The sequence below is a fragment of the Zonotrichia albicollis genome, chromosome 3 (genome assembly GCF_047830755.1).
Source record: "Zonotrichia albicollis isolate bZonAlb1 chromosome 3, bZonAlb1.hap1, whole genome shotgun sequence".
NCBI lineage: Eukaryota > Metazoa > Chordata > Aves > Passeriformes > Passerellidae > Zonotrichia > Zonotrichia albicollis.
This window is the reverse complement of record NC_133821.1, coordinates 36,008,200-36,029,044: the sequence shown is the minus strand read 5'-3', so window position 1 is coordinate 36,029,044 and position 20,845 is coordinate 36,008,200. Positions and strand designations below refer to the sequence as shown.

General features: G+C 38.7%; 2 long non-coding RNA genes across 4 annotated transcripts in view; one reads left to right on the top strand and one right to left on the bottom strand.

The window, feature by feature from the left end:
- Positions 1-20,845, bottom strand: part of LOC113458757 (uncharacterized) — a 296,303-nt gene that overhangs the window by 70,556 nt on the left and 204,902 nt on the right. The window lies entirely within an intron of this gene.
- On the top strand, positions 9,107-20,524 carry LOC113458745 (uncharacterized). Its single transcript, XR_003379281.2, has 4 exons — positions 9,107-9,847; positions 10,556-10,669; positions 13,043-13,147; positions 16,303-20,524. It is a non-coding gene; the product is annotated as an uncharacterized LOC113458745 (long non-coding RNA).

Below are 20,845 nucleotides of genomic sequence, written 5' to 3'. Positions count from 1 at the left end.
AAAAAACATCAAACCAATCTTGCAAGGACAGACTTGTTCTCTGATAAGAACCAATTCGTAAAGCAGAAGGGCACTTATGAAAAAGATACTTTCTATGCAAATTTTCTATTTAAACACCTAAGCACTTTAACCAAAAATATTTTACAAAAAGGCACTTGTAACTTAAGCTGACAGCCAGGGTTTGGAAAGAAACCTCTCTTTCATCTGTTTTTGCCAGTCTTTCAAGTCATATCTGCAAACAAAGCATAGGGAAAAAATGTTTCTAAAGGTTTTATTTTGCAGCTCTTGCCTTCCTCCTGCCTGATGGATCATCTTCACTATTAAATCAGACTGAATGCTCAGTGACTGTCAGAACTGTAAGCCAGAGTTACCATAAGTGCCCCTAAACCTGAATTTTGCTGTCATTTTAATATAACAACAAAGAATGGTAACAGTTAAAGAAAAGAAAGCAAACTCTAAAATATCACCCTGTGAAAACACAGCATTAGATTCCATTCTCCAGGTTCTCAGAAATCAACAGCCTGGACACATTACCAAATCCAAAGAACCTTGCCAGGCACACTTAGTGTTCTACACTATCAGAAATCTCTACATGGACCAGCTGTAGGGCTGGAATCAGCTCAAGGCATACAAGAAGGTATGATTACACACGATTTCTAATTCAACTTTGAAGATTCAGTAGGGATCTGATCCAAAGCCTACTGAAGTAAATGGAAAAAAATAGACATATCTTAGTTTAGACCTATTCAGTTTGGATATGGTTCAGAGAAGTACTCATACTTGGCAGCTGATGTAAACTAAACCATTAACCTATCATTAGGAAAAAAGGTGCCAGAATAGATCTGTATAAGGACAAATCTGTGAAGTATTCTTTTATGATCTGTCTAGCCATTCCAGGATTCCAACACCTTAGCTTAGAGAGGTAAAAGAAACTTTTGGTCTATTTATAAATGTGAAGATTAAAGATCTGATCCTGCCCTTTTATCAATTATTGCCACAGATAAATGCAAGTTTATGAATAAGTAATGACTTTTTGTGAAATTAGTGCTGCTCCCAAGTGCTGCTTTCCTTTAATTGCTATTCCTTGACACTTTCCTTCTATGTGTAAAGGTATAAAGAATTTATCACATTAATGAGATAAAACTCCATGAAATCATTCATAGCTTACTTATATATTTGTATTTTAACAGCAAAGCCTAACAGAAATTGACTCTTAAACCATGGCAGAGTATTAATTGCTAATTAGTTTACCATTATGACTGGAATGTCTTCTAGCATTCTAAGTTTTAATCCATATAAACAGCTAAGGAATGCTCTATCTCAAAACATGTAATTATGGGGGATTATATTACACCTTCAGCATTTTGGCAAAAACTTGCAATGGGAAAAGATATAAAGTAACACCAGCTTTCTTGTGATTTCATAGAAACAGGGAAAAAAACCCCTTCCTTTATCACTACAGCACATTTGCTGTTAGTGGCTCCTATTTTATTTTTAAATTCAGAGATAGAGGTTTTCATTTACAGTCACAAACTTTTTCATTTACATTCTCTTTTGTTCATGTCGCTCCTAAAACCAAGAATTTAGCAGAGCTGGAGTTTATTCTCAAAATTGCTAAGACAATTTGTCTACATCCTCACCATACATGCTGCATTCTTTTAAATCAGAAAAATGAAAATCCCAACAAATCAACAACACAGATCTTTGGTTTTTACTGAGAATTAAGTGGCTGTTACATGCATTATCTGCTGCCTAAGGGACAGCATATTTAAGTACAAATCATGCTTACAAGCTCTGGGTCTTTCAGACAGAGCTCAGTTTAAATCAAAGTATCTAGCTCATGGGCATTTACATTCTTTTTGAAAAGACACAACTGTCTGAAGCATTTACTGTAAGGAGTCTCAGCCACAGAGGTATAAAAAAGCAGGAGACAAACTTCCCTTTCTCAGCATGATTTACTGGCTGGACACAAGAGAGATCTGCTCAAATATCTGAAATATTTAGGTCCTGGGCAACTCTCTCCGTGCCACAGGAGTAGAACCCTCACAAGTGGGCACTCCACAGGAGTGAGATGAGCCAGGGAGAGTGGCCACTGGGGAACAGCAGAAAGGAGAACTCCCCATCCCCTCTGTCCTCCAGCCATTCAACCCACTCCTTTATTTGTAACTCCCCATCAGCTGAAGCCCTGGATTGTCCTAAGCAGACAGGGACTGCAGGAGTTGATGTCCCTGCTGCCAGCCCTTCCCACCCGGGCTCTGGTGGCCCTGCCAGCTGTGCCCAGCAGCACCCAGAGCTCTGCCTGGCCACACCTGGGGCCAGGCTGCATTTCACCAGCTCCCACCCTGCCCAGCACTTAAGTTGTTCCTTGATTCTCTTTCTTGCCTGTGGCAAACAACCAGTTCTTGCTTTTCCCCAAAAAGCAACAACTCTGTTTTCAAAGAGATGGAGGCTCTGGCCGCGTCAGTAGCAAGAGACTCTGCTGTCCTTTGATGGCTGTCAGCTGCTCCTGTGGGCCCACAGATGTGTCCCCTCACTTCCTGGCTGCCTTCAGGCCTTCTTGAAACTAAGTGATAAACTTGATAGCCTTTCTCCCCAGACAACCTTTAGGTTTCTCATTGACTCCACAAATGAAAGCCCTGATTTTCAGCATCCACTGCTGGATCACAGCCTTCCAAGAGGCCTCTCTTTCTTTTCAACCCCTTTAGAAGGAGTGCATTTAACAAGATATATCAATATTTTGCAATAAATGGATGTAGTCAGCTTTTCCTATGAATTACCCAGTAAATGAACACAGCTTTTATGAATTTTAGGCCCTGTTTTCTCCTTTTCATTTTAACTGAAGCCATGGAAAAACTCCCAGACTGATGGCTTGAAATGGATTTCTGGTGGACATGTTTTTAAATCCAAGTCTTTTGCACTTTGGCAACACAGTGTCATTTTCACTTAATTTTCCTGACAATCTGCCAATAAAGCCAAAAGTCTGTTTAGAAAAAGTGAATTAAAGTGCACCTTTCTCATCTGAAGAAATAACATCTGCTGTTCTAAAGATAACTTGTTATTTCTCATGGAAACAAGATATTTAATATCTGAATCTTGTTTGTTTTCATCAAAACCTGGAAAAATAACAATAAACTGACTTATTTGGAAAGAAAAGTTTGTTTTTGAAGCACATGCTTTAAGGAATGTAAGATCCTGCCCTTCCTGCTCTGCTTGTCACAGAAGTTTTAATTTTGAATCTTTCAGTATTCCAGTATTAAACCTGATGAATTTGATTCCAAGTGTAAGTAAGTTCTTTCATCCCATGAGTCATTCAGCTTCTCTCTGGATGGGAGTTTTACTGATTCAAAGTTTTCTGTTTCATAAACAAACTCATCATTTTTCTGTGGAAAATCATCACCTTACAAATGGATCTTGCAAGGACTCTTTGCCAGCTGACTAGTATCCCCCCCAAAAAAAAAGAAATTACAATGGTTTAGACAATATTTTTTTTCAATCCATTAACTTAACCTAGAAGAAAATCCTTACAATCTAAATCAGTGGAGATTTAATGGAAGTCCGCGAATTTAGCTGGAAAGTATTTTTCTAAGCATTTGGCAGATTAAATTTCTCAATATCAACAAACCTCTAATGTCACTTAAGTCCTGGAAATAGGGTTTATTTGTCTTATGGATGAATAAAGCTCCCTCCCAAGCACTGGATTCCATTCTTTGTGAAACTGGTGTCTTATGCAGCGCTGAGTGGATAACAAGGCATGTATTTAATACATAAAAATCAGAGTCATGAGACACTGAAAGTTAATTATAATGTAGCAGAGTTGAAGGGTCAGGATTAGCAGGCTAAGATTACTTGTCAGTCGGAGTAAAAACACCAGGGAAGAAGAGGTCCATCACAGTAAGGTAATAAGAGAGGGCATTAAAAGGACATTTGTGGAGAGTATTTGTTTTGTTTCAGGTTTGTTTTGTTGCTGGGGGGCTTTGGGTGTTTTTTGTTTGTTGGGCTTGTGGGCTTTTTTAAAGGAAAAATCTGCATTTGAAAATTGGTCCCAAGTATCCAAAAATTGGAGGAAGTTATTTGATTTTTGAACTTTAAACTTTGTGTTCTTTAAATCAGAAGGTTTAACTTTGTATACTTTTCTTTTTCTGGCATTGGTGAAGCACATTTTCCCTCTCATATTATTTCCATTCCAGCCTTGTGCTATGAAAGGAAAAACCTTATGGAAAGAACATAGTGCCTTGATTGTCTCTACATACTACTTAAATTAAAAAAACTAAACAAGCTGAGCAGCATTTGGGACTAGATACATATTAAATACAAGTTAAATTGAGAAACAGACTGTACCAACTATAGGCAGAAGTGACATTTCATTTTCAGACACATTCCACATCCATGTCACTTCAGCAGCATTTATCACATCAATTGCTAAAAATTAGATTTGGCTGGCAAAGAAAAAGGTACAGAAGAAAGGTATTTGTCTTGGCTTCTCCAGAAACTTTCAGCTGTTTGTATTTAGGGAGTAGAACTATTTAATGTGGGCCTGGTCTTCAAGACTGTCCTCAGCTTCATATTCACTCCCTACTCTGGTAAACTTTGCAGTTGACTCCCGCGAATATTTTGCTGAGGTTTAAATTTAACTGAGAGCTAGTGCAGAAAACTCTTCTGCCCGTGATTACTGCTGGTAATCAACCCCCTTAAAGTCAATGAGAATATTTACTTGAATTGTCTTAAATGTTCTTTCTAAACTTGAACAAAATTTTTTACCATGAGGTCAAGAACCTTTGATAATTTGTCAACAAAGAAAAAAAAGTATCCTTCAGAAAGCTTCACAGACAATTAAAGATCTTACAAAAAAAAAAAAAAGAAAAGAAGAAAAAAAAGGTTTTTTTAAGGTTTTTTTCTCCTTCACCCCCAAAACAAATAAAATTTAACTGGCTATGCACTGGCTACTTAAAATAGCTGACATGGTGTCCTTGAGATATGCGGGACCAATGACAGCCTTAAAAAATAAACGTCCCTTGCGTATGTGAGACCTGCAGAATTTCTGGGATTTGTTGCAATTTTGTCCAACTGTTCTCTAAAGTGCACATGTGCTGCTATTCCTATTCCTAGCCTTTGTGGTTAGCTTGCCACTCGCCAAGTTTCCAAAATAAAATCTGAAGTTCCTACAACAGACAGAAGAGTCCGGTAACAGGGTCCAGTACAGTTAGAGATTAGACTAGTGGGTAAATAAAATAATACATCACTTATTAGCTGCAGGCTGGGGGAAGCCAAGCCCAGGAGCGGGGAGGATCAGCCTACGGCTGCCAGACACCGCTAAGCCGGCACAGAGCGCTAAGTAGGGCAGCAGCAACCAAAATCAAAGGGTCACAAATTGGCAGGACACATTCTTTTGTTGCACAGTCACTGGTATTTGAAGGGTGAAATCCAAGCTGTGCTGAAGTCACCAGGAAAAGTTTCTGTGAGCCAGGACATCACCTTAATGGAAAGTAATTAACCTCACTATTCCTGCCAAGAGTTTGGGTCTGTGGGCACCAACCCATTAAGCCCTGAAACTCGCCTGTGCTACAAGAGCAGTCATTGCAAAAATGTGCAGAGCACGGCAGGAGGAAAGGCTGCCCAGGCGAGGTTTGCACGCTGTGGTGGTTGCATGGTTATGAGTGGAGAGTGTCTCCTTTTCCAAGCCAATATCAGTGATAATCAGCAGTGATGTGAAAAGAGATGAAGAAAAATGACAAGAGAGCATTTCAAATTCAGTTTTGGCAGTAGGCAAAACTTGCAGCTTCCAACAGCTCTGTCTGAAGGATGGAGAGCAGCCCAACTCAGTGCCCCTGTTATCTGAGAATGGGCTTAACCTTGTGCCCATATTTTAGGCACCCAATTTCTCCTCTCGTGGAAAAAAAAAAACAGTAAAAGATAACTTAGCATGTTGAACATTATGTTTACTTCAAGATCATTTTTCTCTTTGTTGGAACAGGAGATCTTTCAACCTTCATACACATAAACCAGAGGTTTACTGGAATTGCTCCCACAGAGCCCACTGACAAAGATAACACTGATAATTCCTTTGCACCACTACTTTATACTGAGTCAGACTGGATTAACTAAATTTGGTAAGGGAATCCATTCAGGGAGGAAGAGATCTTGACTCATTAGCATGGGAAAGACCAAAACTGAGCTGATTAAAACCAGTAAATGTTCTAAAGCATGAAATAAGATGTTGTCTCCTCTGTCAGTGAATAAGACCTTCCAAAGGAGTGGTCTGAAATCTTGGTCTGGATGGAGGGATAGCAGAGGCATTTTAGAAATATGTCAGTTTTTATTTCCAGCTTTACAGAAAATATTGTCCCTTCCTGTCAGAGGAGCATCTGGCCATGGTGAGCCAAATAACAGTTGATTACCATAATTCGCTATATCTGGAGCTGGATGTGAACATCACACATTTCCAGCCTCCAGAAAATGCCCTTTCTCCCAGCAGAGACCACCACATCTCCACCGGGCCCACATTCCACTGGCATTCATCCAGCTTCCTCATGTCAGTGGGGCTATGCAGTGTTGCATTTCAGTGCAACCATCAGGCCACTGTTTGTCTTAGAAACACACTCTGCTCAAGGGCACTATGAAATCTGAACTCCTGTGATACACACTGGATCTCAAAACCTGGGAGAAAGTACATAGAAACACTAGAGAAAGCGTTTCTAACTCATTGAAATCACTTCTCAAAGAAGGTCACAGACAGGCTTTGGCCACTCAGAGGAGACGACAAAACTTCCCCCTCCTTCCCCTTCTCTTTACCACCAGAAAAGAAAACAGCCCCCAAAGTAAACTTTAAAAAAAATTAAAATTATTACCAACTTTAAAAGACAATAACTACTGAAAATCCATCCCAAACACCAACTCTCTGCTAAACAGAATTTTAACCCTGAAAACACTCATGTATGAAAAGTTCAAAGACTGCAGCAGGGGTTTTGTCAGTATGGCAGACAGGATGTGTGTATTAGCACAGAGAGCAAATACTCATTACAGTGGGGGCTTGGGTAGGGTTCTGCTTTACTGCTGTGAAAGCACTGGAAAGCACTTCTTTGGGGCCTGTATTAGGATCACAAATAATGTTCTCCAAAGTCAGTTTTGTCTAGGACCATACAGAAACCCTGAAACTCATATCATCAGCATTATTATGAATGTGATTAACTCTTAAAGTTTCCCTTAGTTCAGATAAATACCCTAAAAATTGTTATATCTGAAGGGGATTTGTGAAAGTGTTTTTACTCGTGTTCAAAAAGTGTTCTGATGTTAGGATTCAGTGATTAGAAGCAATAAACATTCATAACAGACTTTTTCTGGTCCAATAACTACAGATTATACAAGACATAGTCAAGTGAACATTACTGGAATTGGCCTGATATCAGATACCCAGAGCATGTTTTCAGACTTGTTGGTTCTGATTGCAAATGAGCTTGTCTTCCATTTTAACTACAGTTCATTTCCAAGGAGCAATTTCTACTGCTTTAAAATCAGTCTGTACATGTTGCACCTAAAAGCAAATTAAAAACATTTAAAGATGGGAAGCAGCATTGTGTGTATTTCCAGAGAAAACAGCCATTTCAGCAGAAAATCGTGCCTGGCAGTAAATACCTGACCTTAAGCAGCCTGGCAGCAAAGATGTTACATGGCATGGTGATGTATCTCCAAAAGATTAATCTGATTGATAAAAATTTATAATAATTTTATTTTCCTTTGGCGTTACAGGCAGTTTCAGAGAGTGTAAATCCTTCTTGGACTGAAAAAATCTAAAAAAATCAATGAAGTCAAGAAGAGTTTTTAATAATGAATCAGTGTATAGCCCATGTATTTTCACACATCTTTGAGATAAAAATATATTTTAAAACCCCTTCTTTGTGTTTCTGCATGGGCAGAATTATTTGTTGGGCTACTCACATGAGGCTTGCAATATCCCAATTCCACCTGTTTTATAACTTACTGTCACTTCTTTTATCCATAACAAGGGTGCAACGCCTACCTGAGACCTGATCTGCTCCCTTCTGCCTTTGATGTTCCTCACTCTGTGCTAGGGGTCACAGTGCTGGCAGACATGCCAGGGCTATGAATGATTTAAAGCAACAGGTGAAAGTCTAAATGAGTGTATTTAGCAGCACCTTTCAAGGACTCTGTATCAGCTATGCTTGATCGTATTCCACGAGTGTTCTCAGATGCACTTCCCTTTGTGTTGCTGTTTAGTGGCACGGTTACATTTCATGTAAGATTGCTATTCTGTGAATATCACGTGTTCATCTTGTAAAGCTGGATGGTTAATCTCCCGGGCTTTCATCACTCAATATGGGACAGATGCACTTCAGTGTTAAGCAAACTATTAATATTTCCTACATTTCCCATGAAAATACTTCTGCCTGCATCTCATCCACTTACACTGTCTGTCTTTAACATTCACTTCTGCTGCCTCCTCTTACTGCAAGAGTCAGAAGTCTCCTATGCCCTAAACAATTTGCTGGTTTACCTAGATTCCTTCAAATCTTTTTCTTTAAAAACACTTCTAGAGCGACATTATCCCACAAAGCTTTGATGGCTCATCACCCCCTGAGGCATGGCATGACCTTTGGCTAGAATTCCAGCACTGAGCTATGATCAGATGCTCTTCTTTTGCACAACTGCAAATTAGAAGAATCCCTACTCTTATCTTCAAATGCTTCCCAAGATGTTATATTTGCATGACAGGTGTAACGACTGACTTAATTGTGAAAAAAATAATTAAATCAAACAAATCGAATGCAAAAACTGCAAAGTCCCCTAATGAAGCAAAAGGATACTGAGAACTATAAAGTGGAAAGAATGTCATTAGAGGTCATCTGTAAATATTGCTCTGTCCACTAAAATAACAGACACAAAAGCAATTGGGAGAACATGCATCCCTGATCTCAGGCTTTCAGTACTGAAAATTTCAGTATTCAGCAAGGAAAAATTTTTTCTTTTCTTTCTTGTTCTGCTTTCATTTATCTCATAGCAATATAAATGTACTTATGCAAAGTAAGGACTAAACAAAAATTATTCCTAGATCAGAGAATTATTCCAAGTCAGTCAGGATTTCCTCATTAGATAACATGCTATTTACTGTACATTGAATAGCAAGATTGGCTCTTCATGCTGATGATAGAAGCAGTGCTGATAAAAGTTTGGAGAACAGATCAGGAACTAGAAAGTGTCTGTTTTAATCCATGCTACCCCACTGCTTAGTCATAATGCTGACTGGAATGTTACACAACTCAATGCCTCTTCCCACTACAATGTGCTTCTAGCTCTAATGCTGTACAAAATTCTTTAGCAGTACTAGTAGCCTCAAAGAGAAAAATGAAGGGATCACTCAAATGTGTCCTTGAGTTCCTGGCAGCATTCTGTAGCACGTCAAGAACTTAATGCTTTCAGGAGTTTAAATATAGGTGAATTCCGTTTAAATTAAAGATTTTTAAATAAAAATAAATAATTAAAAGCAGCAGAAATTAAACATGCACTCTTGGCTTCAGACTCCATTTGCAGATTGATAATGATCAGCACCTATAAATCCTCATGGGCAGTGAAACGCTGGAAGGGAAAGAGAACGTTTTCAACAATAGCTGATGTCTGCATCAGCAACAAAAACAGTCTCTGAGTGCTGGCATCAAGGAGCATTTGATGTGAACAAAGTGACATCTTGTTTCATCAAAGGTTAATGAGTACAGCAGCTCTGTCAGCAATACATTGAGACAGCAGTGTCACTGTTCGTCATACTTGGTGGGTTCAAGGCAGGCTGCAAGCATCACCATCCGCGGGTCTGTCGGGGTTTCTGTTCTCTCCCAGCTCAGTAAGTTTAATGTGACAAGTTAGAATTTCCCCATAAGCAACACTTCATGCTGTTTTTCTGCAGAGCAAAAGTGTTTTTGTAAGCCTGGTACTTGTGCTGACTGGAAAACTAGAGGCTTTTCTCAGTGAATTTAGTTAAACTAGAAAGTATTAGAGAAGATGTAATAAAATGTTATTAACCTTTAATTTTGTTTTACAATTTTCTGATAAAAAGATTTTGATGGATTTAAATTTTTGAAAATGTAATATTGCTGAGTTAAAAATTTTCTTTCCAAGCAAATATATTTTTGTAAAACTTAAAGCTTGGATATTTATCCACAACTATCCATGAAAATTAATGGAAAACTATATATCAGCATTAATGAGGAGACAAAATAACCAAGCAGCAGTGAATTGTTGTATAGACAAATTTCAGCACTATGCATGAATTCTGTTGCTAGATCCAGTGTCACTGGGCAGTGCTCAAAGATATTACAACTGACTTCTGAGCTGGTAGTGATTTCTGTCAGTATCTCAGGAAATTATGATGGGCCTAAACAAGCACTTGACTACAGGGAAGATTAAATAAGACTGCATGCATGAGTAAGAGTTTGGGATCTGGACCTTTGATGCAATAGCACTTGTTGAATTCTGTCATCCAAGCTCACAACAAACAGCAACTTGTTTCCCTGATGGATAATGCCTTTCTCTGATACTAATATTTCTCTAGCTGTGGACATGACATGGATGCTGCTTTGTCACCTCACATGCCATCAGCTTCCAGTATCCATGACTGAAGCCAAGGATGAGAAGCTTCTTTCTGCCTGGGAGCTGGCCAGATGAGGTAAAAGTGTTTGTAGCCTTTAGCAAAGCACCAATGCTATGTATTATTTATTATGCTACCATCCTATGAGTTGTGCTCATAATGCTGCTGAAAGTGCTTCTGAGTCCTGATGCTATTGGCAAGTTGGGGCTATTTTCAAAGGCTTTGGTTCCCCCTCCTCTGAGGGCTGAATGACTCATTTAGGACAGTATTTCTGTTAGCAGCTTTGCTTTGCATAAGACAAACTTTCAGCTCTGTCAGTCTCCAGACAGACAAACCTTAACAGCTTAGTGCACAAAGGTCATGTTTACGTCACTGCATATCTGTGTTTCACAATACAACCTGTACTTTATGGAAAAATCATAGAAAAGGTGGTCCAAATGGAGCTCAGGAGGCCTTGCAGTTATCAGGTATTCTTATGTAATTCCTGACAGACACTTGCATAATCCTGTTCTAAAAACCAGTTTTTGAAATAGAGGTTGTAGAGGTCCCACCTAGTCTATTCAACCTTTGCCTTAGAAAGGTTCCCTCTCTCCCATAAAATATCCACCTTACCTCTTTTTTGGTGCTAAGGCTTGATTTCATCACTGTGCACAAGTCAGACTATTGCTCTCCTTCCTGCTGCCCCTTCTAAAGCTAACCAGATATTCTTTTGTCTTCTCTGGATGCCTCAGTGCTTCACAGAACTGGGAATCCTATACATAATTTTTCCTATTTCCTCTGTAGGAAGCTGTAGCAGCTTTCCTGGATCAGATTATGCAGTGATGAGGATCTTAATTTGTGCCTCACCTGTTCTAGTCATGCACAAAGCAGTCCCATCTGTGCTGCAAATCTTATTCTTTCACTTTTTGGCAAGAATTCCATCCCATTTGCTAAGGATAAAGATAGCTTCAAGTTTGGAGATATTCTTTTGGCAAGTCCATTCTCTGGTTTTCAAACAGAGGGAATGAAGGCAGACATGACTTCTGCCCTGGTTTCCTTAGGATAAGAGACCTACACAATCATGCTACACAAGACTTTCTGTCCACCCATCCCACCCCCATAACAGCTTCTGATCCTTTAGGTCATGTAGGTCTGATTTGACAGGAATGAATAGTTCAAAGACTGAGTTTCTGCAAGACTTGGAGGGAAGGGGAAGTAAAAAATTGGGCAACCAACAAAGCACAAGAGTATGAAACAGAATAAGCAGATAACATATCAGATATTCAAAATCCTTTTAGGAGAGACACATAAAAAATATCTGTTTTTCAGGAAAAATTTGCCCTGAAGAGCTGGAGTAGCCTAGAGCACATATTGGACTTCCCAGTTCCAGAACTCCTGAATCCATTTGCACTAACATGGAAAATAAGTTTGAAAATAAGACATTAAATTCTTTGTGAATAGGGTTATTATTTCTGTGAAGCACCTTTCATCAACAGATCTGACAGCATGTGACAAAAGGAGGCCTTGAGCATTATCTCTCAGGTTCATGAAGAACTGAGAGGTGATGCAACTTGCCTGAGGTCACTAGATCAATGGAGAGCCCAGGTGCCCCTGGAGCAGTTTTCCATACTGCTTCAGGAACACCTCAAATAGAATCTGGTTACTTTTATTTTGCTATCCTATTTTTCCCTCTGTAGACTTTACACTCATATGGGAGAGTGACCTAAGTTACTTTTTATTTTTACCTGGCAGACACAAATCAGCAGAAAATAGCACATCTCAGATTTTGTCAACTGTATTCAAGTGGGTATCCAAATGTTGAAGCATTCCAACAAAGTTAACTTAATTTATAAAAGTAACTATCTCTGTCTGAATTAAGCCAGGTAGTTCCAAAATCATCTCCAGCCCCAGATGATTGAGGGCAGAAAGTCTTGCTGAGTTGTGGGCTGGGGTTCCTATGCTTGTCCAGAGAAGTACTATTTGCTTCCACATAAAAATCATGTAACCCCTGTGTCCTCTAAATCTCAACATATGATTTGCTTACCTTTAGATATAGTCTAGGATATTATGTAGCCTTAACAGCTGTATTCAGCTATCCTAAATAATTCTGTTCCATAATCAATGTCCATTCACAAGCAGTTTCTAATAATCATTCTGTCTGAAAAAATGTCATACTGAAAATGAAATTTCATGGGGGATCCATACTCATTTCATCAGAACCTCTTCTATTACTCCAGAAAAATCCATTCAATATCAGTAATTGAGGATAAAACACAAATCAGTGTCCCCCTACTGAATATTAGCAATAAAGAATGATTCATTGGGAATAAGCCTTCCAATTGCAATTCCATCTAAATAACTAAATAAATGAATTGCTAAAGGCACTGAATCCCAATGATGTCTCTAAGATGTCAAGAAGGAACAAAAAGCTAGGTCTTACCATTCAACTGAATTTAAAATTAAATTTTCCAGCAGCCTCCCGTACCCATCACGTGTGATCCTTCTCATATCTTCAGCTATGCAGATTTGAAGAAGCTTAGAATGGTAGGAGATGGCCATTAAAGAGAGCTGATAAAGGTAAGTGCTACTTGAGTTTTAAACTAGTTAGGGATACGCTATTCTGGCCATATCAAGATCTTGGCATGCCTGTGCCTTCATCAACACAGGTATAACAATGCTAATGTTGGGATTACTGCCCTGAGCACCAGTGAAGCCAGTAGACCTTCTCTCCAAGACAGCCACTCACCTCTGTGACCAGCAGGCTGAGCTGGCCAAGCAGAATTCTGGCTATAACTGAGATGCTGCATCACTGCTATTCCAAATATATTTCATGCTTATACACATATCTACTTCTGCTTGGACGTTTTCATTTGAATTTTCTTTTTTTCATTGTTGTTTTGGGCATTGTTCCACGAAGACACTTCAGGAAATGCTTAATTTTCATCATGTAAGTAACGAAGCCATCTTGTACAAAGTAGGGCTACTAGAACACAGACTTTTTCCATCTGACATGTAAAAAGGACTTAAACATGTTTATGCCTTGTGTTGAACTGGAAACATTGCTCTAGTGACAGAAACAGAGCTACTGGCAGCAGTCACCATCCCAACACTGCTGCACCACTGGAACACACCCCTGATCTTGAAAAGTCTTTTTATTCAACTCCTGTGCCCTTTACTAAGGGCGTCACTAGTAGTTTTGGAAAGGAGACTTCTCTTTTTTGAATCCTCTGCTTCAATTCCCTATCACACACAGCTTTTAAACAGACACACAGTGTTAAAACCAGGACAAATACAGGAGAAAGACAAAAGGAGAAAAATAAGGTTTGTTTGCTGTCAGAAGAATCTCTACTGTAATGTGGTGCCTGCTGAAATTAAGGACAAAGACGTGGACCAGAACAATATTCTGAAAATAACAGCGCACAGATGACTCTGCATTGATATGTAATATACAGAAATGTTCAGATTTCAATAACAAACATACACTGTTAATTAGGTTTGAGTTGAAAATAATACCAAACACTCAGTGGGGATTAGAACAAAGACTATGATCATGCATTTACACTGAGGGTGATTTTAGTCAGCTTTTTTGTGGGTTAAAATTAATGAAAGGAGAGAAAGAACCAGTGGAATATGAATAGAAACAAAATTATTTAATTAACCAAAGTGATTTTTAGATGTATAATCAGTTTCAGAGCCTAACACTTACTGCTTTCAATAGCAGTTTTAAACACTACTTGGTATGTTAAGAATTATGTGAATGCTTGACTGAAAATAGGAATTTGGGATTTGGATTTCTTTGATCATTTAGGGTATGGCATTGCAGCCCCATGTGTGCATATCTAAATGGGATGGCCCACATAAGTAAGGTTGGTCATGTACATGTGTGGCAGCCACACACATAACCTCTGTTCTGTGCCTTTGATTGTGATGAGTTGGTATTTTAAATATTTTTTCTCTATTTCAATTGCAAAATCGATCAGAAATGCAAAGAATTAAATTTCATTTCCACATTAAAAAGAGACTAAACATGACATTTCTATTCGTGTGTCTAAGAAACAATTAAAGTAAGTTGGCTGTAAATTTCTTGGTTGGGAAAGAGAAAATTCATAGGAAGAATCCTGGTCTAAATGAACATTTGGCTGAGCCCAGGAGGGCCCTGTATCTTCATTCAGATCAGTCCCTCAGACACAGTAGGGAACTCCAGGGCTGAAGAGATCAATCTGCAGGTTTGGTTTAAGTCAAGGACTCCCAGGCTGGGAACTCAAATAATAAACTCAAATAATCTATGTCAAATAATCAAGCACAGAGATGGTGTTGCCAAACACTGGGTTTTACAGGTTTCCAAACCTGCGCTTCAAATGCACACAAGGGATATTCTTCATTTTATTTGCAGACTTGGTTGTCGCTCTAGAAATCATCTGCTGTCAGAAGATGAGCATAGTTGATGTCTAAAAAGAGGTGCACAAGATACAGAAGTCCTTATGTCAAATTTTGCCTGCTTTCACGGTGTGAAAATGTCAAAATCAGTTTGAAATTCTGATCTATGGATAATATAAAAATTTCACAAAACTATAAGGTAAAAGTACACTACATAAACCCACAGCATCAAATCATCCACTAATATAAATGCACAACATATCTACCTTGTCTAGTTTCTGTACATTTCCCACATATTTGTGTAATGGAGACTTTCTCTAAAAAATGAAAACTGATTCGAATCACGTAATCCAAGATTTTACTTTGAAAACCAATCAACATGTAGGGAGCTACACTGTTATGTTCTCTGTGAGCTCCCCTCCAGATTTTCATATGCTGGAAAGATTATAGCAGCATGTAATGAGCTACATGTACATCCATGCTATCTGACATCACTAGCCTGTATACATACACCTCTAAAAAAAAATAACTGTGGCTTCAGATATCTCAGCCTGTCTTCCTGGCAATAACTCAACCAATCTTTTCACTAGGAGCCCTCACCATCTTACCTCTTCTCAATGTGAGCAGATACTTCCCATGTCCCCACCAACACTACAGAATTATGAAGAGTGAGATGGAGGATGGTTCCTGAAACGCAGCTCATATATTCCTAGATTTACTTCAGTAAACCAAAAATGGGCCAAAAAACCCAAACCAAACCCAAACAAACCAAACAAACAACAACAACCCCTCAACTCCATAAAAGTTTTTTTTAATTGGCAGTTTCAAGTGCCATTACAAGGAAGACAAATTTTGTAGTTACCACATCAAGATAACAATAAAGTGTTTGGGTTCTCCTTTACCCTGGATTCATCTATGTTACACACTCCCAAATCAAGTCAGAGTACTTCAAACACACATGGCATGAAATAGAGGCTGACTAGTAAAACTTGTATGTATCCACTGTGCATGTATAAGCTCACTACATTCCTTTTATGTTATCATATATTATTCCCCATGACTTTCTCTGGGACAAGATCATTTTGCTTGCACAAGTTTTAGCACAGCTGAGTCCTGACCCATGATGCACACCCTGAGTGCTGAGTAAGAGTCAAAAATTTCCAGGCACTATTCCTTTACCATTGAGCAGTTTTGAATTATCAAGGCAAGTCACTGCAGCAGTTCTTCTAAAAACAGGATTAACACCATCATTTTTAGAGCAATGGCAACTACTTTTGATAGTCTGCATTTTAGACCTGCAAAATAGCTAGAGGAATAAATTCTTACTAAAAGAATTATTTTTTTTATCACTGCAGATTCCAAAAGAAATAAATGCTGACCAGGAGAGAGAAGATATATGGATTATTCAGACAAGACCGATATCTCCAAATGAAAAAGGTTTAATGAAATTTGGTCTTGACCAATTCAGGAACTAATAAAAGTGGTGTTGAAACCTCTGAGAGTATACAGAGGACAGGAACAAGAAGAAAAAAAGGAAGAAGGAATGTCAGAGTAATTGCTGAATTCACAACCCACTCAAGTCCTGGAAAGGTTCTAGAGCAAATGATAGAGCAAAAACTTTCAACCACTGGAATGTAACAGTGATAAGAAGAGCAAGGAAAAGAACAGGATATGTCAGCTCAGTTTCTGTCTTTGATGGATTACTAGGTTCAGTATGTAACAGGAGAGAAGTAGATATATTTCAGCTTGAATAAGAATTTTGACATGTACACACAACTATATAAATATCAATGAAAGAAATAGCTTAAATGAAAACATCACAATGTTCACAACTGAGTGAAGAACACTAACTGGTGATTTGCTGCTGAAACAGTTTCTACACAGGAACAGATATCTGAAATAACCTTGAAGTATTTGTACTGGAAATTATTTATTTTAATGAAAATTATATTCATTACATTTCCATTAGAATGGAAAAGGAAAGGCGAAATCTGTACAGATAGCAATCAAATAAGGAGGTTCTGCCAGTTGATTCATGACCTGATCCTGTACTCTAGGACTCTTGAGTAGTATTGAAATACTGGAATACAATAAGGTGATAAAGCACTCCAGAACAGTCAATAAGTCCAAAACTAGACGATGAATCTTGCTAAAAATTGCTTTCAAATATTATAGTTTGGGGGGAAACAAATCACAGGTGCCAAGATAACCAGCAAGAGAAACACATGATCTTTAATGGCAATTTTAAGCAACTGTGTTAATAGCAATTGCAAACAGGTCACGATGAGTTTGGAGATACTATATAGATGTAGTATTGGCCAGCATAGCTGCAGAGGTGTGTGCACAGAACACAAAAACCTCCAGCCAGTCACATCTGAGAAGGTGTTTTGTTGGCAGATTACCTGAGAAAGCTCTTCCCAACACCACCTGGCACGAAAGCAACAACTAGAAAAACATAACCAAGACAACCAGCAGGGCATATAGGAAGGAAACCTTTTACAACAATTAAATTCATTCAATTAAAGACCCATTTGACATTGCGAGGGGGAAAAAAATCCAGCTAAAAACCCCCACAAGGTAAACTTCCTACACAATTAGGTTTTGTTTTCTCTGTTTGGACGTTCAATCCGTCATCACAATATCTTTGAAACCTTGTTTGCAATGAAGACAGGTTACAATGGAGCAAAGGAGATAAAAGTTGGTGACAGACAAGGTCCAGAAAGGATTTTTATTGGCTGAAATCAATTTTATCTAGGAAGTCAGTGAAGAATCATACTGCAAACTAATTCAAACCACACATATATTTCTTTCTGTCAAACATTTCTGAATATTTTGGAATAAAGGAAATAATTCTGGGCATTCATACAACTAAATTGAAATTATAGTCAGAAGTTATATGAGTACTCAAAAATTATTTATTTTTGCAAATAGTTTGCTGAATTTTCTTCTCAGATATGCATTGCCATGTGGCAGGAGAAAAACCAAGGCCGACTGGAAGTTTGAACACAGGGCTATTTGTGAGGCCACATGTGAGAAATATAGGTTACACTGTGCTTTGCTTTTGGCATCTAAGAAACCTGTCTGAGTGAACATACCTGCCAAAAGTTACATTAGCAACAAGGTATCTTGTGTCTGTGCCAGCACATTTCCCTTCAAACATGGAAATAACTTACCCCACGTGTCTGGCCTTCACTGATGCTTTGAAGGCCGAAACATATCTGCTGCAAATTAATCTGAGTTTTTGCTTTGGATGAAGGGACCAGGCTGCTGACTTTGTGGTATTTGGAGCACAAGGCGAGAGACTGAGAGAACTGGATTTGTCCCGACTTGAGAGGGCAAAATAAGATCTTATGATTTTATTCATCTATATAACATGAGCTTCTAAAGAAGACAGAGCCAAACTTCTGGAGGTGCACAGGAAAGAGGCAATAAACACAGGCTGCAACCAAGGAAATTCCATTTAGGTACTGGGAACTTTTTTCATCATTAGAGTGGTCACAGATGGGAACAGGTGTGCAGGGGGACAAGGAGTCTCCATTCTTGCAGATGTTTGAAACCCAACTGGTCAGAGCCCTGAGCAGCCCAAGTTATCTTTGTAGCTGGATCTAATTTCAAAGTTGGATGTGCTCTAAACATGCCTGTTGGACCAGACAGCTTCCAAGGATGAGTTATTCCCTGACTGAGGGAGCTGCTGCAAGGCTGCTCAGCTCTATTAGAAAAGTGCCTCATAAGAAACAGGCCCTGATCTTAACGGCATCAACAACAAAACATCAACTTTTACATGCTTCTCTCGGCTCCATATGCCAGCAGGTTATTAAGAAAGGTTATTGCTTTGCAGATCTGCCCCAGAATGTGTTGTACATTCTATCAATGTACAAAAACTTCCTGTGGTTGTATTTTCTCAAATGGGAGTTTTTCCTTCATGGGCACTGCTTCAAAGACCTTACAAGAAAAGGGAGGTGCAGGCTTTGTTTTTTTATCTTGTACTGACAGAAGAGAGACATCCCCTCGTTATGCTTGCACTAGAACACAACAACTCTGAGTTGGTTTTATTTTTCTGTGTGTACGTTTGCTTTTGTTTTTTGACATCCCTAAAAGCCTCCTAGTGTTAGAACTAAAAACAAGCGAACAAACAAAAAACCCAAACAGGATCTGAGCTTCACATTACATTTGTATCCAGCATCTGCAATCTGATCTCAAGGAAACAAGGGGTTTGTTTAGAATGAGTCTGGATTCTAAACAAACAAGTGAAGAGTTAGAAGATACTCTCAAAGCACGTACAAACCACACATTAAATAGACACTGCACAGGACTTGGAGATTTTTCTATATTACCCAGTTCTTCACAAAAACACTAAAGAAACTTGGCCAAGATATTTTGTTTTTCTCTGTCTTGCTTCTCTCCCATAAAAATGAAAATGATATCATCTTTTTGCCATTCTTTCCCTTTCTAAATATACAGGGCTGAAAAACCCATGGGAAGGAGCTCTGTCCTATTTCACTATGAACTCACCAGCAGTCAGGCTATCAAAAAAAAAAAGTATGGATAATATATCATAAAAAAGTATGAATAATATATGGTAAACAGAAAGAAAAAGAAATAAAGAAAAAGAATAAGTACTCCTTTGCAAGTGTACTGATTTGGCTTAATTGAAAAAACCTATGACTCTTGGAGGGCAAAGGCTTTTCCCACGTTCTTACACAGCACTGCCTGTCTGTTGTGCCATCCAGATTGTGTCCATAAGTCCACAACAAAAGTCTCCCTCCAGGACAGCTTCTTTTGCAAGAAGCATTTCCCACTGGGATGCATATTTAGAAACAATCCCCTAGGATCTGTGTGAGGAATCTGATGGAATCTAAGCCTGTGGCACAGAAAGCAGACACCTGACACATGAAGACAGGACACGGTGTCACATGAAGACACATCATCAGTTTGTTTCATCAGTTTGCATAAATCTGCAGAGCTGGCTTTGGGTTCTAAACCAAAATGCCCATGCAGGTAAGACTCTGCAGAGTGTAAAAAGAGCATTTAAATTGATGCGAAAGGCAGGGCAGGCCTCAGTGCTGTTTTGGTTTCCAGACTTCTTGAGAACATTCACTTTCAGGCCCTATTGTGAAGAGGTTCTCCAATTTCCCCTCAAAGCAAGCCTTCTCCTTGCCTGTGACATTCCTAGTTATTTTATAATCCAAGCTCTCACACACACTATCTGGAAGCAATGGCCACAGAGAGGGCCCTCATGCCAGTGTGTCCTAAGAGAACAAGTCCTTCATTGTTGCCCAAGCATCCTATGTCAATACAATAAAATCACTGTCTTCTGTTCTCAATGTTCCATTTGTTTATGATTACAATGTTTATTTCTTGCTGTGAGACTATAACTCTGCATGCTTTCTTCTGTTAAAATACATTTCACCATTACATTTGCATTCATTTTAAAGGATTACCCTGTAATCCTTTTCCCGCCCCTCACCCACTTCTCAACTTGTTGCCAGAGCAGGAAAATTCTCTTGCACATATGCAAAATAATAACATGTTTCTTTTTTAGAAGTGTTAATAATTGGGTTACAATGGCATGCCTGTGGTGACAACATGTAAAAAAAAAAGTATCTATGTACTTGCTTTACATAAATTTAAGCAATTTAGGCAAAACCAACGTGAACAACTGTATTTTTTTAATCACATTGGAATACTACTGAAAGCACCACAAAGGTCAGGAGACAGAGCTTCTCTCCCTTGCTCTATAATTCTGTAGCAACACTGTTTTCCAACTTGTGCCTTCTAACCCAAGACAGAAAACACCCTGTGATCTTTTTTCCAAAGTGCTCTGAAATACAAGGATGGATCAATCCAAACACATCATCAGTGCAGATTAAGATAGCTGTGGTGCTCCCAAGTTTGCAG